Raw genomic sequence first — 8,710 nt, 5'->3', positions numbered from 1 at the left:
TGTGTGTGTAGGTGTGTGTGTGTGTGTAGGTGTGTGTGTGTGTGTAGGTGTGTGTGTGTGTGTGTGTAGGTGTGTGTGTGTGTGTGTGTGTAGGTGTGTGTGTGTGTGTAGGTGTGTGTGTGTGTAGGTGTGTGTGTGTGTAGGTGTGTGTGTGTGTAGGTGTGTGTGTGTGTGTAGGTGTGTGTGTGTGTGTGTGTGTGTGTGTGTGTGTGTGTAGGTGTGTGTGTGTGTGTGTGTAGGTGTGTAGGTGTGTGTGTAGGTGTGTGTGTAGGTGTGTGTGTGTGTGTGTGTGTGTAGGTGTGTGTGTGTGTGTGTGTGTGTGTGTGTAGGTGTAGGTGTGTGTGTGTGTGTGTGTAGGTGTGTGTGTGTGTGTGTGTGTGTGTAGGTGTGGGTGTGGGTGTGTGTGTGTGTGTGTGTAGGTGTGTGTGTGTGTGTGTGTGTGTGTGTGTAGGTGTGTGTGTGTGTAGGTGTGTGTAGGTGTGTGTGTGTGTGTGTGTGTGTGTGTAGGTGTGTGTGTGTGTAGGTGGGTGAGTGTGTGGGTGGGTAAGTGTGTGGGTGAGTGTGTGGGTGAGTGTGTGTGCGCGAGTGTGTGTGCGAGTGTGTGTGTGTGTGCGTGTGTGGGTGAGTGTGTGAGTGAGTGTATGGATGTGTGGGTGAGTGTGTGGATGAGTGTGTGTGATTGTGTGGGTGTGTGTGTGGGTGAGTGTGTGGGTGGGTGAGTGTGGGGGTGGGTGTGTGAGTGTGTGGGTGTGTGAGTGTGTGGGTGGGTGTGTGGGTGGGTGAGTGTGTGGGTGGGTGAGTGTGTGGGTGGGTGAGTGTGTGGGTGGGTGAGTGAGTGTGTGGGTGAGTGAGTGGGTGAGTGTGTGAGTGAGTGTATGGATGAGTGGGTGAGTGTGTGTGTGGGTGAGTGTGTGAGTGTATGGATGTGTGGGTGAGTGTGTGAGGGTGAGTGTGTGGATGAGTGAGTGTGTGTGTGTGTGTGTGTGTGTGTGTGTGTGTGTGTGTGTGTGTGTGTGTGTGTGTGTGTGTGTGTGTGTGTGTGTGTGTGTGTGTGTGTGTGTGTGTGTGTGTGTGTGTGTGTGTGTGTGTGTGTGTGTGTGTGTGTGTGTGTGTGTGTGAGTGTGTGTGTGTGGGTGTGTGGGTGAGTGTGTGTGTGTGGGTGAGTAAGTGAGTGTGTATGTGTTTATGTACTGAGAGAGTACCCAATTAAATATAGGGGGGAGCTACTTCCCTTTGTACTAAGACCAAATTGCACTCCTACTAGGTATCCTAAAACACACAGCCTCTATATATTTGCTGCATACTACCCCTTCTCCTGTCCCCCCCCCCCCCCCCCCATTCCCTTTAGATTGTAAGCTTGCAAGGGCAGGGCTCTCTCCCCCTTTTGTGTCTTGGTAACCATTATACATTTTATTCATCATGTTAATTTTATCACTGTCATTACCAATTGTATAATTTGTATTTTGTATCATTCTTTGTATTTTGTCACTAATTATGTATCTTGTATATTGGTGTACACCATTGTCTGTATTATTATGTACCCCATGTTTGTTTCTTACTTTGTACAGAGCCACGGAATATGTTGGCGCTTTATAAATCAATAATAATAATAATGTGATTCTGCAGGATTGCCCATTATGGGGTCCAGAAATTAGTGATGGAGGCCCTGTCACTCTGCAAAAGTCTCAAATTACTTTGAGGGAAAAAAAAAAAAAGAGAATTACAAGGGAAATAACCTAAAACCCTGAGGCTACTTTCACACTACCGGCTAGATTCTCTAAAGTGTGATAACTACTATCACAGCAGTTATCACGCGAGCTGCCGTGCGCAAAGGTTAGCGCACAAACAGTGTTACTTCGTGTGATAAGCAAAGGTTTGTGCGCGATCACTTGAAAAGCGCACGTGAAAAACGCACGTGATCACACGCAAACCTTCGCTTATCACACGAAGTAACGCTGTTTGCGCGCTAACCTTTGTGCATGGCAGCTCGCGTGATAACTGCTGTGATAGCAGTTATCATGCTTTAGAGAATTGAGCCCTAAATGCGTTGCTGTAATCTCCCCCGCCACAGCTCATCACAAGGGCAATGAATGTGAGTCTATAGAGACGTACACACTCTTGCGAAGCAATGTGGTGAAAGTCCTGCAAGCCTGCCGCAAACTCTGCAGTGTGTTTCCACATGATACGTGCCTACTGCATGGATTATGCAGCAAGTCGATAGAGATGCAATAAGTGTAAATGACCAATCACTGTTGCGGTGCACAAGCGCAGAACTACAAGTAATCCAGTGCCGTACATCCTGTCCAACAGGGTGTGTGTGTGTAGGTGTGTGTGTAGGTGTGTGTGTAGGTGTGTGTGTAGGTGTGTGTGTAGGTGTAGGTGTGTGTGTAGGTGTGTGTGTGTGTAGGTGTGTGTGTGTGTAGGTGTGTGTGTGTGTGTGTAGGTGTGTGTGTGTGTGTGTAGGTGTGTGTGTGTGTAGGTGTGTGTGTGTGTGTGTGTGTGTGTGTAGGTGTGTGTGTAGGTGTGTAGGTGTGTGTGTAGGTGTGTGTGTGTGTAGGTGTGTGTGTGTGTGTGTGTAGGTGTGTGTGTGTGTAGGTGTAGGTGTGTGTGTGTAGGTGTAGGTGTGTGTGTGTAGGTGTAGGTGTGTGTGTGTGTAGGTGTGTGTGTGTGTGTAGGTGTGTGTGTGTGTGTGTGTGTAGGTGTGTGTGTGTGTGTGTGTGTAGGTGTGTGTGTGTGTGTGTGTGTGTGTGTAGGTGTGTGTGTAGGTGTGTGTGTGTGTGTAGGTGTGTGTGTAGGTGTGTGTGTGTAGGTGTGTGTGTAGGTGTGTGTGTAGGTGTGTGTGTGTAGGTGTGTGTGTGTAGGTGTGTGTGTGTGTAGGTGTGTGTGTAGGTGTGTGTGTGTGTAGGTGTGTGTGTGTGTGTGTGTAGGTGTGTGTGTAGGTGTGTAGGTGTGTGTGTAGGTGTGTGTGTGTGTGTGTGTGTGTGTGTGTGTGTGTGTGTGTGTGTGTAGGTGTGTGTGTGTGTGTGTGTGTAGGTGTGTGTGTGTAGGTGTGTGTGTGTGTAGGTGTAGGTGTGTGTGTGTAGGTGTAGGTGTGTGTGTGTGTAGGTGTGTGTGTGTGTGTAGGTGTGTGTGTGTGTGTGTGTAGGTAGGTGTGTGTGTGTGTGTAGGTGTGTGTGTGTGTGTGTGTAGGTGTGTGTGTGTGTGTGTGTGTGTGTGTGTGTAGGTGTGTGTGTGTGTGTGTGTGTAGGTGTGTGTGTGTGTGTGTGTGTGTAGGTGTGTGTGTAGGTGTGTGTGTGTGTGTGTAGGTGTGTGTGTAGGTGTGTGTGTGTAGGTGTGTGTGTAGGTGTGTGTGTAGGTGTGTGTGTAGGTGTGTGTGTGTGTGTAGGTGTGTGTGTGTAGGTGTGTGTGTGTGTGTGTGTGTGTGTGTGTGTGTGTGTGTGTGTGTGTGTGTGTGTGTGTGTGTGTGTGTGTAGGTGTGTGTAGGTGTGTGTGTGTGTGTGTGTAGGTGTGTGTGTGTAGGTGTGTGTGTGTGTAGGTGTAGGTGTGTGTGTGTAGGTGTAGGTGTGTGTGTGTAGGTGTAGGTGTGTGTGTGTGTAGGTGTGTGTGTAGGTGTAGGTGTGTGTGTGTGTGTGTGTAGGTGTGTGTGTGTGTGTGTGTAGGTGTGTGTGTGTGTGTGTGTGTGTGTAGGTGTGTGTGTAGGTGTGTGTGTGTGTGTAGGTGTGTGTGTGTAGGTGTGTGTGTAGGTGTGTGTGTAGGTGTGTGTGTGTAGGTGTGTGTAGGTGTGTGTGTAGGTGTGTGTGTGTGTGTAGGTGTGTGTGTGTGTGTAGGTGTGTGTGTGTGTGTAGGTGTGTGTGTAGGTGTGTGTGTGTGTGTGTGTGTGTGTGTGTGTGTGTGTGTGTGTGTGTGTGTGTGTGTGTGTGTGTGTGTGTGTGTGTGTGTGTGTGTGTGTGTGTGTGTGTAGGTGTGTGTGTGTGTAGGTGTGTGTGTGTGTAGGTGTAGGTGTGTGTGTGTAGGTGTAGGTGTGTGTGTGTAGGTGTGTGTGTGTGTGTGTAGGTGTGTGTGTGTGTGTAGGTGTGTGTGTGTAGGTGTGTGTGTGTGTGTAGGTGTGTGTGTGTGTGTAGGTGTGTGTGTGTAGGTGTGTGTGTGTGTGTGTGTAGGTGTGTGTGTAGGTGTGTGTGTGTGTAGGTGTGTGTGTGTGTGTGTAGGTGTGTGGGTGTAGGTGTGTGTGTGTGTAGGTGTGTGTGTGTGTAGGTGTAGGTGTGTGTGTAGGTGTAGGTGTGTGTGTGTGTAGGTGTGTGTGTGTGTGTGTAGGTGTGTGTGTGTGTAGGTGTGTGTGTGTGTAGGTGTGTGTGTGTGTAGGTGTGTGTGTGTGTAGGTGTGTGTGTGTGTAGGTGTGTGTGTGTGTAGGTGTGTGTAGGTGTGTAGGTGTGTGTAGGTGTGTGTGTGTGTGTGTGTAGGTGTGTGTGTGTAGGTGTGTGTGTGTGTAGGTGTGTGTGTGTGTGTGTGTAGGTGTGTGTAGGTGTGTGTAGGTGTGTGTGTGTGTAGGTGTGTAGGTGTGTGTAGGTGTGTGTGTAGGTGTGTGTGTGTGTAGGTGTGTGTGTGTGTGTGTAGGTGTGTGTGTAGGTGTGTGTAGGTGTGTGTGTGTAGGTGTGTGTGTGTAGGTGTGTGTGTAGGTGTGTGTGTGTAGGTGTGTGTGTGTGTAGGTGTGTGTGTGTGTAGGTGTGTGTGTGTGTAGGTGTGTGTGTGTAGGTGTGTGTGTGTAGGTGTGTGTGTAGGTGTGTGTGTAGGTGTGTGTGTGTAGGTGTGTGTGTAGGTGTGTGTGTGTGTAGGTGTGTGTGTGTGTGTGTGTGTAGGTGTGTGTGTGTGTAGGTGTGTGTGTGTGTAGGTGTGTGTGTGTGTAGGTGTGTGTGTGTGTAGGTGTGTGTGTGTGTAGGTGTGTGTGTAGGTGTGTGTGTGTGTGTGTAGGTGTGTGTGTGTGTGTAGGTGTGTGTGTGTGTGTGTGTAGGTGTGTGTGTGTGTGTGTGTGTAGGTGTGTGTAGGTGTGTGTGTGTGTGTAGGTGTGTGTGTGTAGGTGTGTGTGTGTGTGTGTGTAGGTGTGTGTGTGTGTAGGTGTGTGTGTGTGTAGGTGTGTAGGTGTGTGTGTGTGTGTAGGTGTGTGTGTGTGTGTAGGTGTGTGTGTGTGTGTGTGTGTGTGTGTGTGTAGGTGTGTGTGTGTAGGTGTGTAGGTGTGTGTGTAGGTGTGTGTGTAGGTGTGTGTAGGTGTGTGTGTGTGTGTGTGTGTGTGTGTGTGTGTGTGTAGGTGTGTGTGTGTGTGTGTGTGTGTGTGTGTGTGTGTGTGTAGGTGTGTAGGTGTGTGTGTGTGTGTGTGTGTGTAGGTGTGTGTGTGTGTGTAGGTGTGTGTGTGTGTGTGTAGGTGTGTGTGTGTGTGTGTGTAGGTGTGTGTGTGTGTGTGTGTGTGTGTGTGTAGGTGTGTGTGTGTGTGTGTAGGTGTGTGTGGGTGTGTGTGTGTGTGTGTGTGTGTAGGTGTGTGTGTGTGTGTGTGTGTGTAGGTGTGTGTGTGTGTAGGTGTGTGTAGGTGTGTGTAGGTGTGTGTGTGTGTAGGTGTGTGTGTGTGTGTGTGTGTGTGTGTAGGTGTGTGTGTGTGTAGGTGTGTGTGTGTGTAGGTGTGTAGGTGTGTGTAGGTGTGTAGGTGTGTGTAGGTGTGTGTGTGTGTGTAGGTGTGTGTGTAGGTGTGTAGGTGTGTGTGTAGGTGTGTGTGTGTGTGTGTGTGTAGGTGTGTGTGTGTGTGTGTGTAGGTGTGTGTGTGTGTGTAGGTGTGTGTGTGTGTAGGTGTGTGTAGGTGTGTGTAGGTGTGTAGGTGTGTGTAGGTGTGTGTGTGTGTGTAGGTGTGTGTGTGTGTGTAGGTGTGTGTAGGTGTGTGTGTAGGTGTGTGTGTGTAGGTGTGTGTGTGTAGGTGTGTGTGTGTAGGTGTGTGTGTAGGTGTGTGTGTGTAGGTGTGTGTGTAGGTGTGTGTGTGTAGGTGTGTGTGTGTAGGTGTGTGTGTGTGTGTAGGTGTGTGTGTGTGTAGGTGTGTGTGTGTAGGTGTGTGTGTGTAGGTGTGTGTGTAGGTGTGTGTAGGTGTGTGTGTGTGTAGGTGTGTGTGTGTGTGTGTAGGTGTGTGTGTGTGTAGGTGTGTGTGTGTGTAGGTGTGTGTAGGTGTGTGTGTAGGTGTGTGTGTGTGTAGGTGTGTGTGTAGGTGTGTGTGTGTGTGTGTGTAGGTGTGTGTGTGTGTGTGTGTGTGGTGGTGTGTGTGTGGGGTGTGTGTAGGTGTGTGTAGGTGTGTGTAGGTGTGTGTGTGTAGGTGTGTGTGTGTGTGTAGGTGTGTGTGTGTGTAGGTGTGTGTGTGTGTGTAGGTGTGTGTGTGTGTGTGTAGGTGTGTGTGTGTGTGTGTGTGTAGGTGTGTAGGTGTGTAGGTGTGTGTAGGTGTGTGTGTGGGTGTAGGTGTGTGTGTGTGTGTGGTAGGTGTGTGTGTGTGTGTGTAGGTGTGTAGGTGTGTGTAGGTGTGTGTGTGTGTGTGTGTGGTGTGTGTGTGTGTGTGTAGGTGTGTGGGTGTGTGGGTGGTGGTGTAGGTGTGTGTGTGTGTGTGGGTGTGTGTGTGTAGGTGTGTGTGGTGGGTGTGTGTGGGTGTGTGGTGGGGTGGGGTGTGTGGTGTGTGTGTGTGGGTGGTGGGTGTGTAGGTGGTGGGTGTGGGTGGTGTGGGGTGGGTGGGGGGGTGGGGTGTGTGTAGGTGTGTGTGGTGTGTAGGTGTGTGTGTGGTGTGTGTGTAGGTGTGGGGTGGGGGTGTGTGTGGGTGTGTGTAGGTGTGTGTTGGTGTGTGTGGGGTGTGGGTGTGGTGGGGTGTGGGGTGTGTGGGGTGTGTGGGGGTGTGGGTGTGTGTGTGGTGGGTGTGTGGGGGGTGGGGGGGGTGGTGGGGGTGGGGGGGGTGGGGGTGGGGTGTGTGGGGGGGGGTGGTGGGTGGGTGGGGGTGGTGGGGGGTGTGTGTGTGGTGTGTGTGTGTGTGTGGTGTGTGTGTGTGTGTAGGTGTGGTGTAGGTGTGTGTGTGTGTGTGTGTAGGTGTGTGTGTGTGGGTGTGTAGGTGTGTGTGTGTGTGTGGTGTGTGTGTAGGTGTGTGTGTGTGTGTGTGTAGGTGGGGTGTGTGTGTGTGTGGTGGTGTAGGTGTGTGTGGGTGGTGTGTGTGTGGTGTGTAGGTGTGTGTGTGGTGGGGTGTGGGTGTGTGTGTGGTGTGTGGGTGTGGTGTGTGTGGTGTGTGTGGTGTGTGTGTGTGTGTGTAGGTGTGTGTGTGGTGTGGTGGTGTGTGTGTGTGTAGGTGTGTGTGTGGTGTGTGTGTGTGTGTAGGTGTGTGTGTGTGTGTGTGGGGTGTGTGTGTGGGGTGTGTGGTGTGTGGTGTGTGTGTAGGTGTGTGTGTGGTGTGTGTGTGTGTGTGTGTGGTGTGTGTGTGGTGTGTGGGTGTGTGTGTGTGTGTGGGGTGTGGGGTGTGTGGTGTGTGTGTGTGTGTGTGTGTGTAGGTGTGTGTGTGTGTGTGTAGGTGTGTGTGTGTGTAGGTGTGTGTGTGTGTAGGTGTGTGTGTGTGTGTGTGTGTGTAGGTGTGTGTGTAGGTGTGTGTAGGTGTGTGTGTAGGTGGAGTGAAACACATATTACCCTGTCAGCACACTCAGCCGCAGGGTAATATGGACGGGTGAATGGTGCGGTGTGATCCTCCTGCCCCCGGGCTCTCCTGCTGCAGGACGATCACACCGCTAAATAGGTGAAACGAGCCTCAAACGGCTCTATATTTCTAATTCACAGTTGGTTTGTTAGTTCATCTCAGTCTGTAAGAGATTAACAGCTAAATGTCTAACAGGTTATATACAGGACAGGTCTACATGCATCCTAATAGGATTACAATAAACCAAGTTCACCAAGTTTACACTTTGCTAAGTTCCTTCTAATACTGTTGACCCGCAGAAAGGCAGTTGCCAAGTTTTCCATCATTGATTACACGTGTGTTCTAACACTGCAGGTATGCTTATTGCAAGAGGACACTTCCCACATGGTCTGTATATATCTGGCGTGATGAGACCTACCCATGGGCGCCCTTTAGTCATCTTGTCACTCCAGGCAAGAAAACCTGTGAGCCTCAGGGAGACAGAAGGTGGCACAGAAGGAGGCACAGGGGGGCAGAGGACAGTGCAGGGGATAGAGGTGGCACATGGGGACTGAAGAGGCACATGGAGACAAAATGAGGCACAAAGTGAGACAGAAGAAGGCACATGAGGACAGAAGGAGGAACAGGGGGGAGACGTAGAACACAGGGACAAAATAAAGGTACAAGGGGGACATAAGGAGGCACAGGGGGACAGAAGGATGCAGAGGTGGCACAGGGGGACTGAAGGAGGCACATGAAGACATGAGGCACAAAGGGAGACAGAAGGACAAACAGGGAGTCAGAAATGGCACAAGGAGACAGAAGGCGGCAAAAACCGGGAAAAAAGGATGCACAAGGCAGAGGAACACAGTGGCAGCTGCCTGCAACTTACGCTGCTAAGTAGATGCAGCAGAAGCAAATAATAGAACACCGATGGGGTGGGGCTTTGTTGAGGGGGTGGGGCTTCACTCAGGGGCGGAGCTTAATCCAGCACCATGGCGCCCCCAGGACCAATGGTACTCCACGCAATGGCCTGTACTGCCTATG

The 8,710-nt window shown here is 50.7% G+C and overlaps 1 protein-coding gene across 4 annotated transcripts in view; it reads right to left on the bottom strand.

Moving 5' to 3' along the window:
* Positions 1-8,710, bottom strand: part of LOC137528849 (nesprin-2-like) — a 132,577-nt gene that overhangs the window by 11,392 nt on the left and 112,475 nt on the right. The gene's annotated exons all lie outside the window — the stretch shown is intronic.

The sequence above is a fragment of the Hyperolius riggenbachi genome, chromosome 8 (genome assembly GCF_040937935.1).
Source record: "Hyperolius riggenbachi isolate aHypRig1 chromosome 8, aHypRig1.pri, whole genome shotgun sequence".
Taxonomy (NCBI): Eukaryota; Metazoa; Chordata; class Amphibia; order Anura; family Hyperoliidae; genus Hyperolius; species Hyperolius riggenbachi.
This window is presented reverse-complemented; position numbering and strand designations above follow the sequence as displayed.